Here is a 20,692-nt window from a genome sequence, read left to right as displayed (position 1 = left end):
CAAAGCCCTGTTTCCTTTCTGGAAGTCCATGTGGAAAGGTCCTATCTCAGGTATCCTATCTTCCATAAGAACCTGGTGTTTGAGTCTTGTAAATATCAGTGTATTTCCATGTGCTAAATATTGTCTGTTTCTGGCTGTATATTAGGTCCTGGGGTTTCATACTCATTTTGCAAAGGCCCATTCTGAGCCCTGCACACAGCAGCAATGGTGGTTTTGAAGACGTTAGGGGGACAGAGGAGAGAAAGATCAGGGTGTCCTGATCAGGCATTATAATAAGGTTCCTCTACTTTGTGTGAGGGCAGGAGCTACTGGAGGGTTTTGAGAAGAGATGTGACATGATCCAGCTTATGTTTTGAAAGATCATTCTGGGTGCTATTTCTAGAAGATTGAAAAAGGGGAAGACAGATGCAGAGGGAGCAATTAGGAGGCTGCAGTAATCACCCAGGAGAGGAAGATGGTGGCTGAACCACGGTTGTTGCCGTGGAAGTGGAGAGCCATGCACAGACTCTGGAGAGATTTTGAAGATTGAATTGACAGGACATACTGATGGGATCTGAGGGAAAGCGATGAGTCAAGGATGACTCATGTTTGCTATTTCCTGGGAATATAAGTTTCCTCTATTAGAATGTAGGTTCCACGTGGGCAGAGATCTTCATCTGTTTCATTCAGTTGCAAGTGCCTAGAATAGTACCTGACACACAGAAGATGCTCGATAATCTTTTTCTTTTATTTTTTCAGAATTAAAAAAAGTTTTAATTGATTTATTTATTTTTGGCTGTGCTGGGTCTTCACTGCTGCACGGGGTTTTCCCTAGCTGTGGAGAGCAGGGGCTACTCTCTAGCTGTGGTGCACAGGCTTGTCATTGCAGCGGCCTCTCTTGCTGTGGAGCATGGGCTCTAGGGTGTGTGGGTTTCAGTAGTCAATGAAGCAATGAGGCTTGCGGGATCAGTAGTTGTGGCTCCCTGGTTCTAGAGTGCAAGCTCAATAGCTGAGGCACATAGGCTTAGCTGTTCCTGCGGCATGTGGGGTCTTCCCAGATCAGGGATCAAATCGATGTCTCCTGTATTGGCAGGATTCTTTACCACTGAGCCACCAGGTGAGTCCTTTTTTATTTTCTTTTTTTTTTTTTTTAAGTATAGCTAATTTACAATATTGTGTTAGTTTCAGGTATGCAACAAAGAGATTCAGATACATATATATATAATATATATGCATACATATTCTTTTTTTTAATCAATATTTTTTTTCCTTAAATGAATACGAGAGAAATTGGTTTAGGAATGGATTCCAGATTATCTGATATGTCATTTGTAAGCACATTCTCCCAGTCCACAGTCTATCTTTTCATTCTCTCTCTTAAGAGTGTCTTTTGGAGAGAAAAATGCTTCAGGGAACTCTAGTCAGTATTCTGTAGAAACTTCTATGGGAAAATAACCTGAAAAATAATGGAAGTATGTATAACTGAATCACTTTGCTGTACACTTGAAACTAACACAATATTGTAAATCAACGATACTCCAATATAAAATAAACATCAAATTAGAAAAGCAATGTGTTTAGTTTTGATAAGGTCTAGTTCATCATTGGATGCTTGGGGCTGGCGCACTGAGACGACCCAGAGGGATGGTACAGGGAGGGAGGAGGGACGGGGGTTCAGGATGGGGAACACGTGTATACCCGTGGTGGATTCATGTTGATGTATGGCAAAACCAATACAATGTTGTAAAGTAATTAACCTCCAATTAAAATAAATAAATTTCTATTTAAAAAATAAATTAAATATTTTTTTAAAAAGTTTATCATGCTTTTGGCACTATAGCCAGGAAATTTTTGCTTATTCAAGGTTGCAAAGATCTTTTTCCCCTACTTTTCTTCTAGAGTTTTATATTTCGTGTTTCCCAATTAGGCCTGTGATTATAATTTTTAATATGGTGTGAGGTATGGATTAAAATTGTGTTTTTTTGCATATGCATATCCAGTTGTTCCAAAGCCATTTGTTGGCCTGAGTTGGTTTGGGGGAATAACTAGAATGTCAGCAGCTGGATAAGTAAGAGAGGACAAACAGAGGAAGCAGCAGGGGCAAAATCACGGTCCTGAGCAGAGGATGCGTCTATGAAACTGTACAGGGTTTGTGTTTGGCTGGGACACAGCACGTGAAAGGAGAGTAGTGGGAGTTGAGGAGGCAAAGTCCAGGCTGTGGAGAGCCTAGCACATCCTAGTATTTTCCTGAACTGTTAGAGCTGGAAGTGTTCTTGGAGATTATAAATTTCCTCCCCACTGTACACATCAACAGATGAAAGTCCAAAAAAGGGACTTGACTTAAATTTAGAGTTTGATTACTACTCTGATTTTATGTGTTTTTCTAGCCAAAATTACCTTATATGAAAAAGGAAAAGTTTAAACAACACAGCAACAGAAGTGAAGCCAGGGTCTTAAAGAGAAGGTGAATCATATGCTATTTTTGTCCAGGACTGATTCCTACTGAGAGGGTACTGATTCGTAGATCAATGACTTCTTGGAGAGAGGATGCTAATGGCATGGTGCCCTTTCCAACCTGATAATTTTATCAGCGTCTGGGATGAAGTTAGGGAAGACACTCCCGTCAAATCTTCCAGTCTTCTGTGAAAGACTGGAAGTTGGGAGTGGAGAAAACGTGTTGAATGAGAAAATCAGGATCCCAGAAGCAACAGTTTCAACTTCTAGACCAAATTTAAGGGGAAGACATTAAAAAAGAAAAAAGAAGTTTTACGCTTGGACTTACAAAGCAGCTGAACAAACAAAGGGCTGGGGATTCAAGGCTGCACACAAGTCATAGTAAAAACATTATAGAGGGAGGGGCATTCAAGTAGATAAAAGCCCATCTGAAGAAAAGGAGTATAATCCTCAGCTGCATGGGGAGAAGTTGAGGGTCCTGATTAGCTGTTCTGCTTGGATCAGACAACACCTGAAAAGCATTGTTTTCAGTGCAGTTCAGCTCAGTTCAGTCGCGCAGCCGTGTCCGACTCTCTGCGACCCCATGAATCGCAGCACGCCAGGCCTCCCTGTCCATCACCAACTCCCGGAGTTCACTCAGACTCACGTCCATCGAGTCCATGATGCCATCCAGCCATCTCATCCTCGGTCGTCCCCTTCTCCTCCTGCCGCCAATCCCTCCCAGCATCAGAGTCTTTTCCAATGAGTCAACTCTTCGCATGAGGTGGCCAAAGTACTGGAGTTTCAGCTTTAGCATCATCCCTTCCAAAGAAATCCCAGGGCTGATCTCCTTCAGAATGCACTGGTTGGATCTCCTTGCAGTCCAAGGGACTCTCAAGAGTCTTCTCCAACACCACAGTTCAAAAGCATCAATTCTTCGGCACTCAGCCTTCTTCACAGTCCAACTCTCACATCCATACATGACCACTGGAAAAACCATAGCCTTGACTAGATGGACCTTAGTCGGCAAAGTAATGTCTCTGCTTTTGAATATACTATCTAGGTTGGTCATAACTTTTCTTCCAAGGAGTAAGCGTCTTTTAATTTCATGGCTACAGTCACCATCTGCAGTGATTTTGGAGCCCCCCAAAATAAAGTCTGACACTGTTTCCACTGTTTCCCCATCTATTTGCCATGAAGTGATGGGACCGGATGCCATGATCTTCGTTTTCTGAATGTTGAGCTTTAAGCCAACTTTTTCGCTCTCCTCTTTCACTTTCATCAAGAGGCTTTTTAGTTCCTCTTCACTTTCTGCCATAAGGGCGGTGTCATCTGCATATCTGAGGTTATTGATATTTCTCCTGGCAATCTTGATTCCAGCTTGTGTTTCTTCCAGTCCAGTATTTCTCATGATGTACTCTGCATAGAAGTTAAATAAGCAGGGTGACAATATACAGCTTTGATGTACTCCTTTTCCTATTTGGAACCAGTCTGTTGTTCCATGTCCAGTTCTAACTGTTGCTTCCTGACATGCATACAGATTTCTCAAGAGGCAGGTGGTCTGGTATTCCCATCTCTCTCAGAATTTTCCACAGTTTCTTGTGATCCACACAGTCAAAGGCTTTGGCATAGTCACTAAAGCAGAAGTAGATGTTTTTCTGGAGCTCTCTTGCTTTTTTCCATGATCCAGCAGATGTTGGCAATTTGATCTCTGGTTCCTCTGTCTTTTCTAAAACCAGCTTGAACATCAGGGATTTCATGGTTCACGTGTTGCTGAAGCCTGGCTTGGAGAATTTTGAGCATTACTTTACTAGCATGTGAGATGAGTGCAATTGTGTGGTAGTTTGAGCATTCTTTTGCATTGCCTTTCTTTGGAATTGAAATGAAAATGGACCTTTTCCAGTCCTGTGGCCACTGCTGAGTTTTCCAAATTTGCTGGCATCTTGAGTGCAGCACTTTCACAGCACCATCTTTCAGGATTTGAAACAGCTCAACTGGAATTCCAGCACCTCCACTAGCTTTGTTCTTAGTGATGCTTTCTAAGGCCCACTTGACTTCGCTTTCCAAAATGTCTGGCTCTAGATTAGTGATCACATCATCATGATTATCTGGGTCATGAAGATCTTTTTTGTACAGTTCTTCTGTGTATTCTTGCCACCTCTTCTTAATATCTTCTGCTTCTGTTAGGTCCCTACCGTTTCTGTCCTTTATCGAGCCCATCTTTGCATGAAATGTTCCCTTGGTATCTCTAATTTTCCTGAAGAGATCTCTAGTCTTTCCCATTCTGTTGTTTTCCTCTATTTCTTTGCATTGATCACTGAAGAAGGCTTTCTTATCTCTTCTTGCTATTCTTTGGAACTCTGCATTCAGATGCTTATATCTTTCCTTTTCTCCTTTGCTTTTCACTGCTCTTCTTTTCACAGCTATTTGTAAGGCTTCCCCAGACAGCCATTTTGCTTTTTTGCATTCCTTTTCCATGGGGATGGTCTTGATCCCTGTCTCCTGTACAATGTCACGAACCTCATTCCATAGTTCATCAGGCACTCTATCTATCAGATCTAGGCCCTTAAATCTATTCCTCACTTCCACTGTATGATCATAAGGGATTTGATTTAGGTCATACCTGAATGGTCTAGCGGTTTTCCCTACTTTCTTCAATTTAAGTCTGAATTTGGTAATAAGCAGTTCATGATCTGAGCCACAGTCAGCTCCTGGTCTTGTTTTTGTTGACTGTATAGAGCTTCTCCATCTTTGGCTGCATAGAATATAATCAATCTGATTTTGATGTTGACCATCTGGTGATGTCCATGTGTAGAGTCTTCTCTTGTGTTGTTGGAAGAGGGTGTTTGCTATGACCAGTGCATTTAATAAACATGGCTATCCCAGTGATGTATGGCAAAACCAATATAGTATTGTAAATTAAAATAAAGGAAAAGAAAAAAATAAAATAGACATGGCTACCAAATATTGATTCTGAAATTAGAATATTGAGGCTCATTTTCTGTCTCTGTCTCCTGTTGACTGTGACTTTGGGCAAGTTACTTAACCTCTCTGTACATGAGTGGTACGTGTACAGATGTACATGTCATATGTAACAACACTGTCATGACTTGTGACATGCAAATGAGTTCATGTATAAAGTGCTTAGCAGATGCTATATGGGAATTAGCTATAATCATTATTTGCGTACTGAACACTTAATCATGGTGGATTCCATAACTGTTCTTTGTACATCATCTAATGAAATCTTCATAAAAATCTTACAAGGTAGGTAGTTTAAACGTATTCTATAGATGAAGACCTTGAAGTTCAAAAGGCTAAGCATGAAGCCAACGCACAGATACCCTTGACCTGACACCCCCAGAACTGAACTCCAGGTGCCTGGTTCACACACTTTCTAATAGTACATGGTGCTGTCCAGTGAAACTGATTCCAAAGAGAATGACTAAGATGGCGAAGGGCTCAGAGCCATGTCGTGAGGTTTGATGGGAGGAGTGGGGGTGGGGGGCTGATGACTAATCCTGGAAAACAGATGCCACATGTAGGAGGAAAGAAACTTGTTTGGGGTAGAAATAGTCTTTATCTACTGAAGATAGAATTTCAGATCAATCACTAAAGATGGAATCGTGGCTTTGTGAAGTAATGGGTTCTTTGTTACTGGAGGTATTAAAAAAATCCAGGTAGAATTCAAGCAACCATAAAGGTAGATGGAGTAATTGTCTTTTAAAACACTCTGTAATGTTACGATGGGAACTTCCCTGGTTGTGCAGGGATGGCTTTCATCCCTGGTTGGGGATATGATCCCATATGCCACATGGCCGAAAATCCCCCAATAAACCCAACCCCCCAAAACCCCTCTTTGTCTCCATCTCTGATCCCTAGTATCTTTGTTCCCAAAGTATTTTTAATGATATTTTCTATCTTCTCCATTCTAAAGGGCATTTTGAGGGTTAAGAAAAAAGTGCTCATGAAGCATGCCAAGATGCAGAGAGGAAATGCACTATTTTAAGATAAACTATTATTATAACACTATATGTAATTGCCAAGTGGATAATGGAACCAAGAATTTGCTAAACTCATGTACATAACAAACTGTGATAATTTCTTAGAACCAAATGTGTTTATTGCATGAGCCTAAGTATTGCAGTGGATAATTGTTATTATGTTCTGTTCCTTAGACCTAGTAAATTCTCATCAATTATTTGAAGGTTTCAAAAGTGAAATGCAACCGAAACAAAAGCAATCTTGCTGTGCATTTGGAATCTCCCTACAGGATTTCCTAAAATATAAATGCTTAAAGTTCAGTGAGGAAGTTTTTTGTTTGATTACGAGGTCCAGAAAGGAGAACAAGCTGTGGTCTCATGGGGATTGGTGATGCTCTGTTTGGTGTTCAGGTTTGGGAGAGCAGACCACAGCCCTTATCCATTTCCAGTTTGTTTCTCTAGGCAATGACGTGGACATATTTTTGTCCAGTTGGGCCAATGAGTCTTAATTGCCTGCTAATTTTGTACTGGATTGAATTAATTTCAAAACCAAATTAATTAAAACAGATGAGGCTTCTTTCATCAGTTATTCATGAACTCGTTAAAACAGGAGGGAGCACATCAATTGCATTAAGAATGTTACATTGTTTCAATGAACTTCTTTTTGGTGCCCATCAAAGTGGCAGACACAACTTATCGACTGAGCATGCAGGCAATGGGACTTCTCAAAAATATTATTTATTATTATTTTTTTGACTGCTCTGGATCTTCATTGCTATGGGCTTCCTCTAATTGTGGCGAGAGGGGTGCACTCTTCATTGCAGGGCTGGGGCTTTTCATTGCAGTGGCTTCTCTTGTTGCGGAGCACGGGCTCTGAGCATGGGCTCAGTGGTTGCGGCTCTTGGGCTCTGCAGCAAGGGCTCAGTAGTCGTGGTGCATGGGCTTAGTTGCCCCAGGGCATGTGGATCTTCCTGGACCAGGGACTGAACTCACATCCCCTGCATTGGCAGGTGGATTCTTATACCACTGGACCACCAGGGAAGCCTTAATGACATTTTTGAGGAACCTAACATGGTTTTCTAATCTGTGACTTTGTTCTGGTGTGCTCTGATAAATAGTGCATATACATAGAAATAGCTGCTTTGAAGGGCTTTCCTGGTAGCTCAGCTGGTAAAGAATCCACCTGTAATGCAGGAGACCCTGGGCTGATTCCTGGGCTGAGATGGTCCCCTGGAGAAGGGATAGGCTGCCCACTGCAGTATTCTTGGGCTTCCCTGGTGGCTAAGATGGTAAAGAATTCGCCTGCAATGTGGGAAACCTGGGTTGGATTCCTGGAGAAGGGCATGACAACCCACTCCAGTATTCTGGCCTGGAAAATCCCCATGGACAGAAGAGCCTGGCGGGCTACAGTTCCTGGGGTGACAGAGAGTTCGACACAACTGAACAGCTGAGCACTGCTGCTTTGAAAGTTGATGGACGTTAAAAGGTGAGTGGTAGGTGTGTGTGTGGGCAGGTGGAAGGCAGGGGACAGAATTACGCACCAACTGAACCGCAAATCAAGCGCTGGCTGTCCAGTTTCTATGTGTAGAGGCAGCGGCAGAGGAGAGCGAGCAGTGGATGGTGTTAGGGAGAGGGAGGACGTTTGGTTTACTGAATTCACCAGTTCAGTGCTTCTTGCAAGCATACTTCTTGACTGGCAGTCGGTAAATGCTGACGGGTAAGAACTTGATTCCCTGGAGAAGGGAATGTCAACCCACTCCAGTGGTCTTGCTTGGAGAATCCCACGGACAGAGGAGCCTGGCAGGCTACAGTCCATGGAGTCCCAAAGAGTTGGACATGACTCGGCAACTAAGCATGCATGCACAAGAACGTGATTAAGGCAGTATCCTAATTCCTGTGGCCCACTGTGGCTACCAAAATCTTGCCTCTAGGAGGTTTCACCTTGCTGAGATACTTATTTGCTAATTCATCCAGAACTAGTCTTTTTAAACTCAGGTTTTAATGAAAACAAAATAAGACGATGTACTCAGTTCACTTCAGTTACTCAATCATGTCTGACTCTTTGCAACCCCATGGACTGCAGCACGTCAGACTTCCCTGTCCATCACCAACTCCCAAAGCTTGCTCAAACTTATGTCCATCAAGTCAGTGATGCCATCCAACAATCTCACCCTCTGTCGTCTCCTTCTCCTCCTACCTTCAATCTTTTCCAGCATCAGGGGCTTTTCAAATGAGTCAATTCTTCACACCATTTGGTTTGGCCAAAGTGCTGGAGTTTCAGCTTTAGCATTAGTCCTTCCAGTGAATATTCAGGACTGATTTCCTTTAGGATTGACTGGTTGGATCTCTTTGCAGTCTAAGGGACTCTCAAGAGTCTTCTCCAACACCACAGTTCAAAAGCATCAATTTTTTGGTGCTCAGCTTTCTTTGTAGTCCAGCTTTCACATCCATACACGACTACTGGAAAAACCATAGCTTTGACTAGATGGACCTTTGTTGGCAGAGCAATGTCTCTGCTTTTTAATATGCTGTCTAGGTTGGTCATAGCTTTTCTTCCAAGGAGCAAGCATCTTTTAATTTCATGGCTGCAGTCACCATCCGCAGTGATTTTGGAGCCCCCAAAAAATAGTCTCTCACTGCTTCTATTGTCTCATTGTTTCCCCAACTATTTCCCATGAAGTGCTGGGACCAAATGCCATGATCTTAGTTTTCTGAATGTTGAGTTTTAAGCCAACTTTTTCAGTCTCCTCTTTCACTTTCATCAAGAGGCTCTTTAGTTCTTCTTCACTTTCTGCCATATGGATGGTATCACCCACGTATCTGAGATTATTGATATTTCTTCCAGCAATCTTGATTCCAGCTTGTGCTTCATCCAAGCTGGGATTTCATATGACGTACTCTGAATATAAGTTAAATAAGCAGGATGTATTAAGTAAAAAGGATGTATTAAGAATGACTAACAGTGTCAGACTTTATTTTTTGGGCTCCAAAATCACTGCAGATGGTGATTGTAGCCATGAAATTAAAAGATGCTTACTCCTTGGAAGAAAAGTTATGACCAACCTAGATAGCATGTTGAAAAGCAGAGACATTACTTTGCCGACTAAGGTCTGCCTAGCCAAGGCTATGGTTTTTCCTGTGGTCATGTATGGATGTGAGAGTTAGACTGTGAAGAAAGCTGAGCACCGAAGAATTGATGCTTTTGAACCATGGTGTTGGAGAAGACTCTTGAGAGTCCCTTGGACTGCAAGGAGATCCAACCAGTGCATTCTGAAGGAGATCAGTGCTGGAATTTCTTTGGTGGGAATGATGCTGAAGCTGAAACTCCAGTACTTTGGCCACCTCATGCAAAGAGTTGACTCATTGGAAAAGACTCTGATGCTGGGAGGGATTGGGGGCAGGAGGAGAAGGGGACGACCGAGGATGAGATGGCTGGATGGCATCACGGACTCGATGGACGTGAGTCTGAGTGAACTCTGGGAGTTGGTGATGGACAGGGAGGCCTGGCGTGCTGCAGTTCACGGGGTTGCAGAGTCGGACACGACTGAGTGACTGAACTGAACTGAACTGAACATACACTCTGTAGCTAGGGCACTGTGGAGTGAGTTGTGTTTAATATTTGTACCCTTCTATGTCATAGACTCTAAATGAAGTCTTGTTGGACTCTGTTATTCTTCACCAAGGATGTAGCAAAGATGCTTTCCTGGGTACCTGTGGGAGAGATGGGTTAGGAGTTGTGGATTAGCACATGCAAACTATTATACCTAGGATGGATAAACAGCAATGTCCTACTGTATAGTACAGGGAAGTATATTCAGTACCTTGTACAATGGATAATTGAAAAGGATATGAGAAATAAGGTATCTATATATATTATAGATATCTCATTTCACACACACACACACACACACACACACACACAGACACATATATATACATATATATCTGAATCACTTTGCTGTATAGCAGAAATTAACACAATGTTGTAAATTAACTATATTTCAATTGAAAAAAAAAAATATGTTCCAGGGAATGAGTCTGTCCTAGGAGATACTCAGCCCAATTGCAAAGTCTGGGATGAGAGTGAAGATCCCTTTTCATTAACTGTGGAGGTACCTGTCAACCTCAGGCTGGTTCCAAGAAGACCTAGTTTGAGCACATGATATGTGTCAGGCACTGAACCAGGTATAAAGGTGAGCATGACGAGGTTCCTGTCCTTAGAAAGATTGTAATCTCACCCAAGGAATTTTCTGAGAGTGGGTAGGAGGAGAGAAGGCAGGGAGAGTGGCTGAGCACTGACCCTGGAATGATGCTGTATCCTGAAGCCATAGATGGGCAACTGTACAGGTTCTGCTGAAGAGCCCAATTTTAGAATTCTATTCCTTTATCAGCCATAACCACTGACTTGTGTTTTAGAAAAGACCCAAAACAGTAAGAGGGATAGGAACTAACATTTGTTGAGCATCTATTATGTGCCAAATGTCAGACTTGACACTTGACACATCTAATCTCATTTCATCCTTGTGACTACCATGTGAGGGGCCAGGGCTGTTTTTCCAGCATCCTGTGTTGCAGATCAGCAGATGGGGTCCACTGAGGGGAAATAACATGGCTAGGACCAAACCCTTTCATGTTGATCTGGTATTCTGAAGTTAAAAGCAGCAAAAAGGACTAGATGACTTGGACTTTAAAGTATTTTAGTCATACAGAAGTGCCGACTGTTTGGCATTGGAAGGAATTTCAAGAAATGGATTATAACCAGTGAGGGATAAAGGAAAAACACTTCAAGTATTATACTTCAGTATTTTCCTTTGGTCCTCTGATTACCTCCATCTGCTTTGGAAAACGAAGGGAACGTCAGAGAATGGAAAGAGTCGAATGGCATGAGAGACCTTGCTTCTGGTATAATCTGCCAGTAAGTGGCAGAAGTCACAGAGTGGCCTTGGCATGTCACCACCCACCTCTTGCTCTCTGCTGGTCCTACTGTGGTGTGATGGAGGCTAATTAGGTGACCCCTAAGTGAAACCTACATCTTTAACAGACAGAGGTATCTTAACACACCCATCATCTCTACCAACATGTGTTACATGCCCCTGTGGCACAGACAGCCTCACCCTTGAGTCTGGGGTTGGAGGAGACACTGAATCAACAGTGTATAGATAACATCTCTGTTTTAGGAGGCTAGCTTCCTAAAGTCAAGAAGAAAATATTCACCCCAAGAAAGAAAGATCATGTATCACGTATCAGCTTTAATCCAATTCTGTGCACTATGGTGCAAAATGAAATAAAACAAAACAAAAATGACACATCACACAGAAAAATATACCCTGAGAAGTAAGTGTTAAGCAGCAAAGACTGAATAGTCTCTGCTAAGAACGACTTAGAGTTTAAAAAGAACATCAGCCTCTCTGAGTTTCAATTTCTCCAACTATAAAATTGGGATGGGAATTTTTACCTCACAGGTAGATTCTCAGATTACATGAGACATTGAGAATAAAGTGCTTAATTCAGAGTCTGGCCTGTGGTATGACTCAGGGAAGTCATCCTTTGCCTTTTTTTTTTTTTTTTAAGATTTTATTGATGTGGCCATTTTATTGAATTTGTTATAATATTGCTTCTGTTTTATGTTTCTAGTTTTTTGGCTGTGAGGCATATGGGATCTTAGCTCCTCAACCAGGGGATCAAACCTATACTCCTCGCATTGAAAGATGAAGTCTTAACCACTGGACTGCCCAGGAAGTCTATGCACAGTTCTGAGTCAAAACGGAATTGTTCCGAGTTCAAACATTTGTTGTTGCTCAGTTGCTCAGTCGTGTCGGACTCTTTGTGGCCCCACGGACTGCAGCATGCTGGGCTTCCCTATCTCCTGGAGCTTGCTTAAACTCAGATCCATTGAGTTGATGATGCCATCCAACCATCTCATCCTCTGCGGCCCCCTTCAAACACATCCACTACCATTTACTAGGGCCTGAGGATAATAATAGTAGCAGTAGTAATAATAATAATTATAATGGTCAATCGTTGTATAATATATTCCATGCTTAGATAGTGTAATAAGAAGTTTGCACTGAACTCATTTAATACTCTTAACGAGCTTGTAAGGTGGGCACTGTTATTGCTCCCATTTTATTGATGGGCAAACAGAGGACTAGAGGTTAAGTAACTTGCTCAGTATCATAGATCTAGTAAATAATGAAACCAGGATACCAACCCAACCTGTCTGATTTCAGAGTCAGACCATTAACCACCTTGCTCTGGTGAAAAAATGGATAAGCCAAGATCATCAACTCAAGAAAGCTGCCATCTGTCCAGGAATGGGTGTGTAAAGGAAGTGATCGGATCCACAACTCTAGAACAGAGGTGGACAAAATTTTCCTGTAAAGGGCTAGATCTCAGGCTTTGCCAGACATATGGTCCCTGTGGCAACCACTCGACTGGCTGTTACAGCCTGAATGCAGCTAGACCATGTCAAAATCAGTGGGTATGTTTGCGTTCCAGCAAAGCTTTATACATGGAAACAGACGGTGGGCTGGATTTGGTCCCAGGTCACAGTTCAGTGCAAAGCAAAGAGTCCCAACCCGGACTAGGGGGGAGAGGCAGGGTCAGAGAAAGTCTCCCTGAATGTGGGCTCAAGAGGCAAGTGATCGATAAAAGAGGAATGGTAAGGGAGGCCACCAGGGGAAAGGCGGGCACACAGCAGAGCTGGACGGGTAATAGGACTGGAGGCTTGAGGGTCCAGTGGACTGCTTGATCTGGGAACTAGAGTCTGCTGGAAGAAGGGGGGCCCAGTTCTCAGACCACCCGGGGATCTTGGGGGAGAAGATGGGGGGCGCTTTCCCCGCACCAGGACAATGCTGTGCTCTGGTTTGCATTCCTGAGAAAGTCTTTCCATCAGTAACCTGGACTGTGGATGAGTGTGGGGCCAGAGGGGAAACAGGAGGACCAGGAAACAGGCAAGGATGGAAGGAACCGGGTCTGGGTGAGTCTGGGTCGGGGAGGGAAACTGGGGAAGGGGTGTGATATCACATAAGAGAAAGCGTTAAGGAACCAAACCCTTGGGCCTGCTTGCCCAGCAAGGGGGGAAAGTCAATCTACTGACACTGGGTTGTGGTGACAGAAAGTGCAGTTTACTGTAAAAGCACCAGACAAGAGTCCAGGGGTAGCTAGTGCTCAGAAAGACTCTCCCTGAGGGGTTTCAGCAAACTGCTTTTAAAGACCAGGTGAGGGAGGGGCGTTCCAGGGCACGTGATCAGCTCCTGTACAGTCCTCTGATTGGCTGATGGTGAGGTAACAGGGTGATGTCACAGGGGTTAACACTCTCAATCCTTAGGTGTCAGTAAGTCTAGGGGCTCTATGCTCCTTGTCATCAAGTTCATTTCTTCCATCTGGTGGGTGTTTTAGCATCTGTGAAACAGCTCAGGAAGTGTGCCTCAGATCCTCTTACCTAGGTACTTCAGGAGCTACAGCAGAGAATATGGGGGAGGGGTTCTGTCCTGGGAAGACACTTTAGGGTCCTGCATGGTTACGAAAGGAGGCGGCAGGGGAAACAGTGGAAAATGATTCAAGTCAGAACCACCCCTCTCCTTCACGGCTGGCTCTCTGCGTGAACAGTAGGTGCTGCTGGGCAAAAAGCATTTGCACGAAGAGAAAGGTCCAATTATGAAGGGGGCCTGATACACTTGCAAGAACGTTTGGTTTTACCTCTCTTTCTGTGGGTGGAAAAGCAAATACCCAGGCCCTCCTGGGGCCCCAGGAAGCAAGAGAGGGAAGCGCTCTCCGTGGGGGCTGAGAGCTGCAGGAACACGCAAGCGCCCCTGTGTAGGCCGGCATTCTTCTGAGTCTGGAAGCAAGCCAGAGGGGCCCCTCGCATCTGCTGCTCGAGTGTATCATTATCGCCAATATTTTAATTCGCCTGCGTGGGAAATAACATTGTCAGCAGTCATGTCTCAGCTGTGAAGGACACCAGTGGCTATATATATCTACATATCTAAGGAAGGCCAACAGACTCATAAAAAGTAACCAGACATCCTGGTTTTAATAGCCCCTGCAGAGCTCTCTGTGGGGGAGGACTCTGCTGGCTGCGGGCTGTGCCTGGCAGCAAAGCGCGCACATACGCACGGACACCTACCATCATTTTTTAATCACTTGCCTTACTTGATATCCTGCCGATCGCCTCCAATTTGCCAGAAATCCCAGACAAACCTGGGTCAGGAGTAGAAAATATTTTATTTATTTCTTTTTCTCTCAAAGGTCCTAGATTAGGTGGAAGGCTTGTGGATGCGGAAGAAACATCAGCAACTTCTTTTCTCCTTGGTCCGGCATTTTTTTTTTAGACCCTTGATTTCAGTCTGTGAGTTCTGGGATGGACGGCCCCCGTAACTGAAATGAAGGCTTCTGTCTGCTGGGCGTTGAAGGAGGAAAAGATGCCAGCTGCTTTCCAGTTTACAAATGAGCCTCCTCTGCGCTAAATACTGAGGCTGCAGAGGTTTGGGGTAGCAGGTCACTCGGCATTGCTTTATTTTAGTTCAGCAGGAATCTGTTGGCTCGGGGTGGAAAAGATAAGATTGAGTGGCGTAGCAGCGTTTAAATTACCTAAAGCACTAATGTTAAACACTTTAATCCTTCATTACGGCTAAAATAGAACTGTGGATCATATAAATGCAAAAGCCTTTATCACCAAGCCTTTATCTTTTAAAATTGAACAACACATACGTTTGAAGGATGTGTTGTCTCCCTGTATCTGGTCCTCCCTGCCTTTTCATTGGGTTCTTTCAAAATAATCACCGAGAGGCTGGCAGATCAATATTTAGTCGTATCTATGTGCATACACACAGTTAAGACTATGTAGATTCGTTTCTGTGTTTTTTGTTTGTTTTAAAGATAAGCTAATAACTGTTGTATTTACTAAGTAATTTCATATTTTATATTGTCTGCCTGAGAACTTAACATTTCCAGCAGTTTAATAAATTAGAATAATCTAACTAACTTTGAAATGCGAGTCAATTAGTGTATTGGATTAAATAGACCAGAAATAGTTTTAGGGACTTCCCTGGCGATCCACGGGTTAAGACTCCAAGCTTCCAAGGCAGAAAGTGTGGGTTCGATCCTTGCTGAGGAGACTAAGATCCCACATGCTGCACAGCATTGCCCACCCCCATCCCCCACCAAAGTTTTAAAGGCATGGCTGAGTTGAAAAGAATGTAAAGGGCATTTCTGAGGTCAAAAAGAAGAAGAAGCTGAAAACTACAGTGGGAAGCAGTCTTCTTTTTCTTTTTTAGTTTCCACCGCTAAGAGGATTGGATTTAACAGCCATGTGGAGATAAGATAAATGCCTTTGGCTCCCTGAGAGGGTTAATTGGAAATGAGACGGTCACTAAAGCCAGGACTCTCAAAGAGCTAGCTACATCCTTGCTTAAAGTGTGTGTTAGAAAACTTTGCCCACCAGCCTGAGGAGATAAGAAGAAAAAATATATGGCTTCTGCTCTCAGTGTGGAAAATCTCCTTTAAGAAGCTGTAATCATAGACCTACTCTCATGTAGGGGTAGGATTAATATTTGTACTATCTTTATGCTCTAGAACTGCCAAATGAGAAATTACGTAAGTAGTTTTGAGGAGTGAAAATTTGGCCATACATGAGCAAGTTTTTTGGCGAGAAATGCCAGATAAGCATAGGATTACCACAGTCGAAGTGCCAGTGAAGATGAGTTCATAATAAAAATTATATAACACAAAACAATAGTGGACCATGGCAGAGCAAGTCAGCAGACAGAACAAGCAATACAATTAGACATCTCACACTTTACATGATTAATCTATTGCATGGCAATTATAAAAGAAATATTTTGAAAATGATCAAAGCTGTCAAAGAAAGTTAGAAAACAGTTCTTAGTAGATTTGAAAAAGAAAATAACAGGACTTCGAAAAATGAAAAAGTGTGATAGATTAAAAAAATCAATTAATTTGCAATTTAGACTCAAGGAGAGGATTAGTGAATTGGAGCTAGCTCTGAAATGAAGAAGAATAGGCTAGAGTAAAAAGGTTCAGTGGGTGTTTAATAGGAAAGAATGGAGAGAATAAAAGAGAAACAACATTAACAGTTTGAGGCTTTACCAGAATTTATAAAAGACACGAAATCTCAGTCCAAAAAGCATTAATACAAATATTGATCATGAAAAATAAATTAGACTATGCTAAAATTTACTTAATTTTATACTTTATAATTTATACTTTATGTAACTTTATAATTTAGTTAATGTTATATTTTAATTGCAGAAGAATAAAGAGAAAGAGAAGCTTTTAAAGAATATTTGTCTTTTATTTTTATACTTGAATGGTAATTTGGTAATGTAAATGTTATTATTGGGCCATATTTTCTTTTTCTCAAGATTTTGTAGGTAGTGTTCTGTTTCGTCAGATATTGAATGCTCTGTGGAAAAGTCAGCTTGTTTTATTTTTCCTTTGATGTATTCTTTGCCTCATCACTGGCTGGATTCAGGAATTGATAGTTGGAGCATCCTATATAAACTTCCCTGTCATCCTCTGATGCTCATTGACTAGATTCATTGATGGTATGTAGTTTTAAATTTTATTTTTAAAATTATCATATAGTTAAATTGATATTTTAAGGGTACATTTCTATGGCTTTTGATACATGTACAGATTTGTGTAATCCTCACCACAGAATATAGAGCAAATATACCACCCCTAAACCTCCCTCTTGCTCTCTCTTTATACCCTTCCCCATCTCCGTAAAATTTTTCAACTGCAGATCCATTCTCCATAAGTAGAGTTTGGCTTTTCAAGAATGTTATATGTATGAAATCATAGTTTGTAGTCTTTTGAGCCTGACTTATATTATTCAGCATAATGCTTTTGAGATTCATCTAAACTGAATGTATAAGTTTTTCTTCCCTTTTTTTTCTTGAGTTGGGTTCTAGTGCATGAATGAACAACATTGTGTTTATTCATTCACCTATTCAGTGACATTTGGATTGTTTTTGGATTGGGGCTTTAATAGAGAAGTTGTAGAGTTTCTCAGGTGGCACTAGTTGTCAAGAATCCACCTGCCAATGCAAGAGACATAAGAGATTTGGTTTTGATCCCTGGCTTGGGAAGATCCCCTGGAGGAGGGGAGGGCAACCCACTCTGATATTCTTGGCTGCAGAATCCCGATGGACAGAGGAGCCTGGCAGGCTACAGTCCACAGGGTCTCAAAGAGTCAGGGACAACTGAAGTGACTTAGCATGCACACATGCACAGAGAAGCTACAAATATTTGTGTACAGTTTTGACCGAACACACAATTTTATTTTTCAAGGTATGTACTGAGGAGTGGGGTTACTGGGCCATATGTTAATATATCTTTCAGTTTATAAGAAACTTCCAGTTTTCCAGAATGATTGGACCATTTTGCATTCTCATCAGTAATGCATGACATGTCTAGTTTCTCGGCATCATCATCAGTACTTACTGACAGTATTTTAAATTTTCAGCTGTTACAATAGATGTGTGCTGGTATCTCACTGTGGTTTTGCATTTTCTTTGTGACTAATAACATCGTTGGAAAAGACTCTGATGCTGGGTGGGATCAGGGGCAGAGGAGAAGGGGACGACACAGGATGAGATGGCTGGATGGCATCACTGACTCGATGGACGTGAGTCTGAGTGAACTCCGGGAGTTGGTGATGGACAGGGAGGCCTGGTGGAGAAGGCAATGGCACCCCACTCCAGTACTCTTGCCTGGAAAATCCCATGGACGGAGGAGTCTGGTAGGCTGCAATCCATGGGGTCGCTAAGAGTCGGACACGACTGAGTGACTTCACTTTCACGTTTCACTTTCATGCATTGGAGAAGGAAATGGCAACCCACTCCAGTGTTCTTGCCTGGAGAATCTCAGGGACGGGGGAGACTGGTGGGCTGCTGTCCATGGGGTCGCACAGAGTCGGACATGACTAAAGCAACTTAGCAGCAGCAGCAGCAGCAGCAGCAGCAGCAGCAGCAGCAGGGAGGCCTGGCGTTCTGCAATTCATGGGGTCGCAAAGAGTCAGACACGACTGAGCGACTGAACTGAACTGAACTGAATAACATCTTAATGAAATGTCTGCTTTAGTCTTTTGTTCATTTTTAAGTTGGGTTGCTTGTTTTCTTATTGTTGAGTTCTGAGTGGTTTTTTTTCATGTATTCTGTATGCAAATTATTTGTTGGATATGTGATTTGAAAATATTTTATTGCAGTCAATAGCTGTCTTTTCAATCTTTTAGCAATGTCTTCTCAGGGTAAGTTTTTAATATTTTGATGAAGTTCAATTTATCTTTTTTTTTCTCTAAAGGATCATGATTTGGCATAATTAAGAATGCTTTGCCTAACTCAGCTCACAGAGATTTTCCTTCTTTCTTTTTTCCTAAAAATTTTAATTTCATCTTTTATCTTTAGGTCTGTGATCCATTCTGAGTTAATTTTCATATGTGATGTGAGTTATGGATCAAGTTCCTTTTCCCATATGAATATTCAGTTACAGCGTCATTGAATTGCTTTTGTACATTTGTTAGGGGAAGCACACTGATTGAAACCACCCACCCTGGCCAGGCACCATAGTAACCATTTGCATGAGTTTTTTTTATGACAGGAGATCCTGATAAGGAATATGCAACTAATAAGCCACCACCAACTGGAAGAGTTTGGGAAAGGTTGAAAGGAGACACCACGTGTCCGTCCACTTCCCAGAATCCCTCTCGCTAGCATCCATCTTGGCTGGGCGATGCGTGCACCACCAGGAAAGACTCTGAATTAGAATGATTGGCCAAAGACCACCCGGAAACTAATCCCAACACCATAAAACCCAACATTGCGAGCCACGTGGCAGAGCAGTTCTCCTGGGTTCCCTTACCCTACTGCTCTCCACCCAGGTGCCCCTTCCCAGTAAAATCTCTGCCTTTGTCAGCACATGTGTCTCCTCGGACAGTTCATTTCCGAGTGTTAGACAAGAGCCCAGTTTCGGGCCTTGGAAGGGGTCTGCCTTCCTGCAACACATTTGCTGAAAATCAATTTGCCTTATTTGTGCAGGGGTGTTTCTCAGCTCTGTTCTCTTCTATCGGTCTATGGTTCTATTCCTCTACCACTACCGGGTTGTTGTGTAGTTACTAAGTCGTGTTCAACTCTTCTGTGACTATAGCCTGCCTGCTTCACTGTCCATGGGCTTTCCCAGGCAAGAATACTGAAGTGGGCCGCCATTTCCTTCTCCAGGGTCTTTTCCATGACTCAGGGATCAAACCTGCATCTCCTGCATTAACAGCCAAATTCTTTACCAGTGCATCACCAGGGAAGCCCACATCAATACCATGCTGTCTTAATCACTGTAGCATTATTAGGAGTCATAAAATTGGATGGTGGATGGTGTAATTCCTTAACTTTTTCTTTTTAAAAATTGTTTTAACCATTCTTGTTCAATTGCCTTTTTCTATGAATTTTTGAATCAACTTATCTATCTATAAAAAGTCCTGCTAGGATTTCAGTTGGATTTTTGCTAACTTTATAGATCAGTTAAAAAAACTGACATGTTCATTACGTTGAGTCTTCTGACTCATGAACACAACATGACTCTCCATTTATTTAGTATTTCTTTGATTTCTTTCATTAGCCTATTTTAGTTTTCATACAAGTCTTGTATGTACTTTGTTAGATATATAATTATAGTGCATTTTAGTTTTACTAGGTAGGGCTTCCAAAGAGTGTTTGAGTATCCATTTCCCAGTATTCTTACCCGTGCTGGCTATTGTCAATTTTAAAAATCATTTTTCTTATTATATGTGCTTATTTTAAAGTGATTTATTTTGCAGGGTGGACAAAGTCATCTTCAGGACATCACAGCTCTCTTTAGGCCTGTGTTGTTGAATTTAGAATGTGTGTCCTAAATAACAAGCATTGCAGATTTAATGTGTGTACCATATTACAGAAATAACTCATCTCTTGCCATCTCATAAGAAGGGGTGCTGTTAGGCTCACTTAGTATTTTTTCAACTTTCTAAAGAATCAACCCAACCATTTTCCAGAAGAGCATTTTGGATCTGAGTTTCCACGAGATTGCTGTTGTTCAGTCATTATGTCATGTCTGACTCTTTTTCGGACCCCATGGACTGCAGCATGCCAGGCCTCCCTGTCTTGCACTGTCTCCCAGAGTTGGCTCAAACTTATGTCCACTGATTGGTGATGCCATCCAACCATCTCATTGTCTGTCATCCCCTTCTCCTTTTGCCCTCAATTTTCCCTAGCATCAATCTCTTCCAGTGAGTCAGCTCTTCA

This window comes from Budorcas taxicolor, chromosome 5 (assembly GCF_023091745.1).
Source record: "Budorcas taxicolor isolate Tak-1 chromosome 5, Takin1.1, whole genome shotgun sequence".
NCBI lineage: Eukaryota > Metazoa > Chordata > Mammalia > Artiodactyla > Bovidae > Budorcas > Budorcas taxicolor.
Note: the sequence above shows the minus strand (reverse complement) of the source record.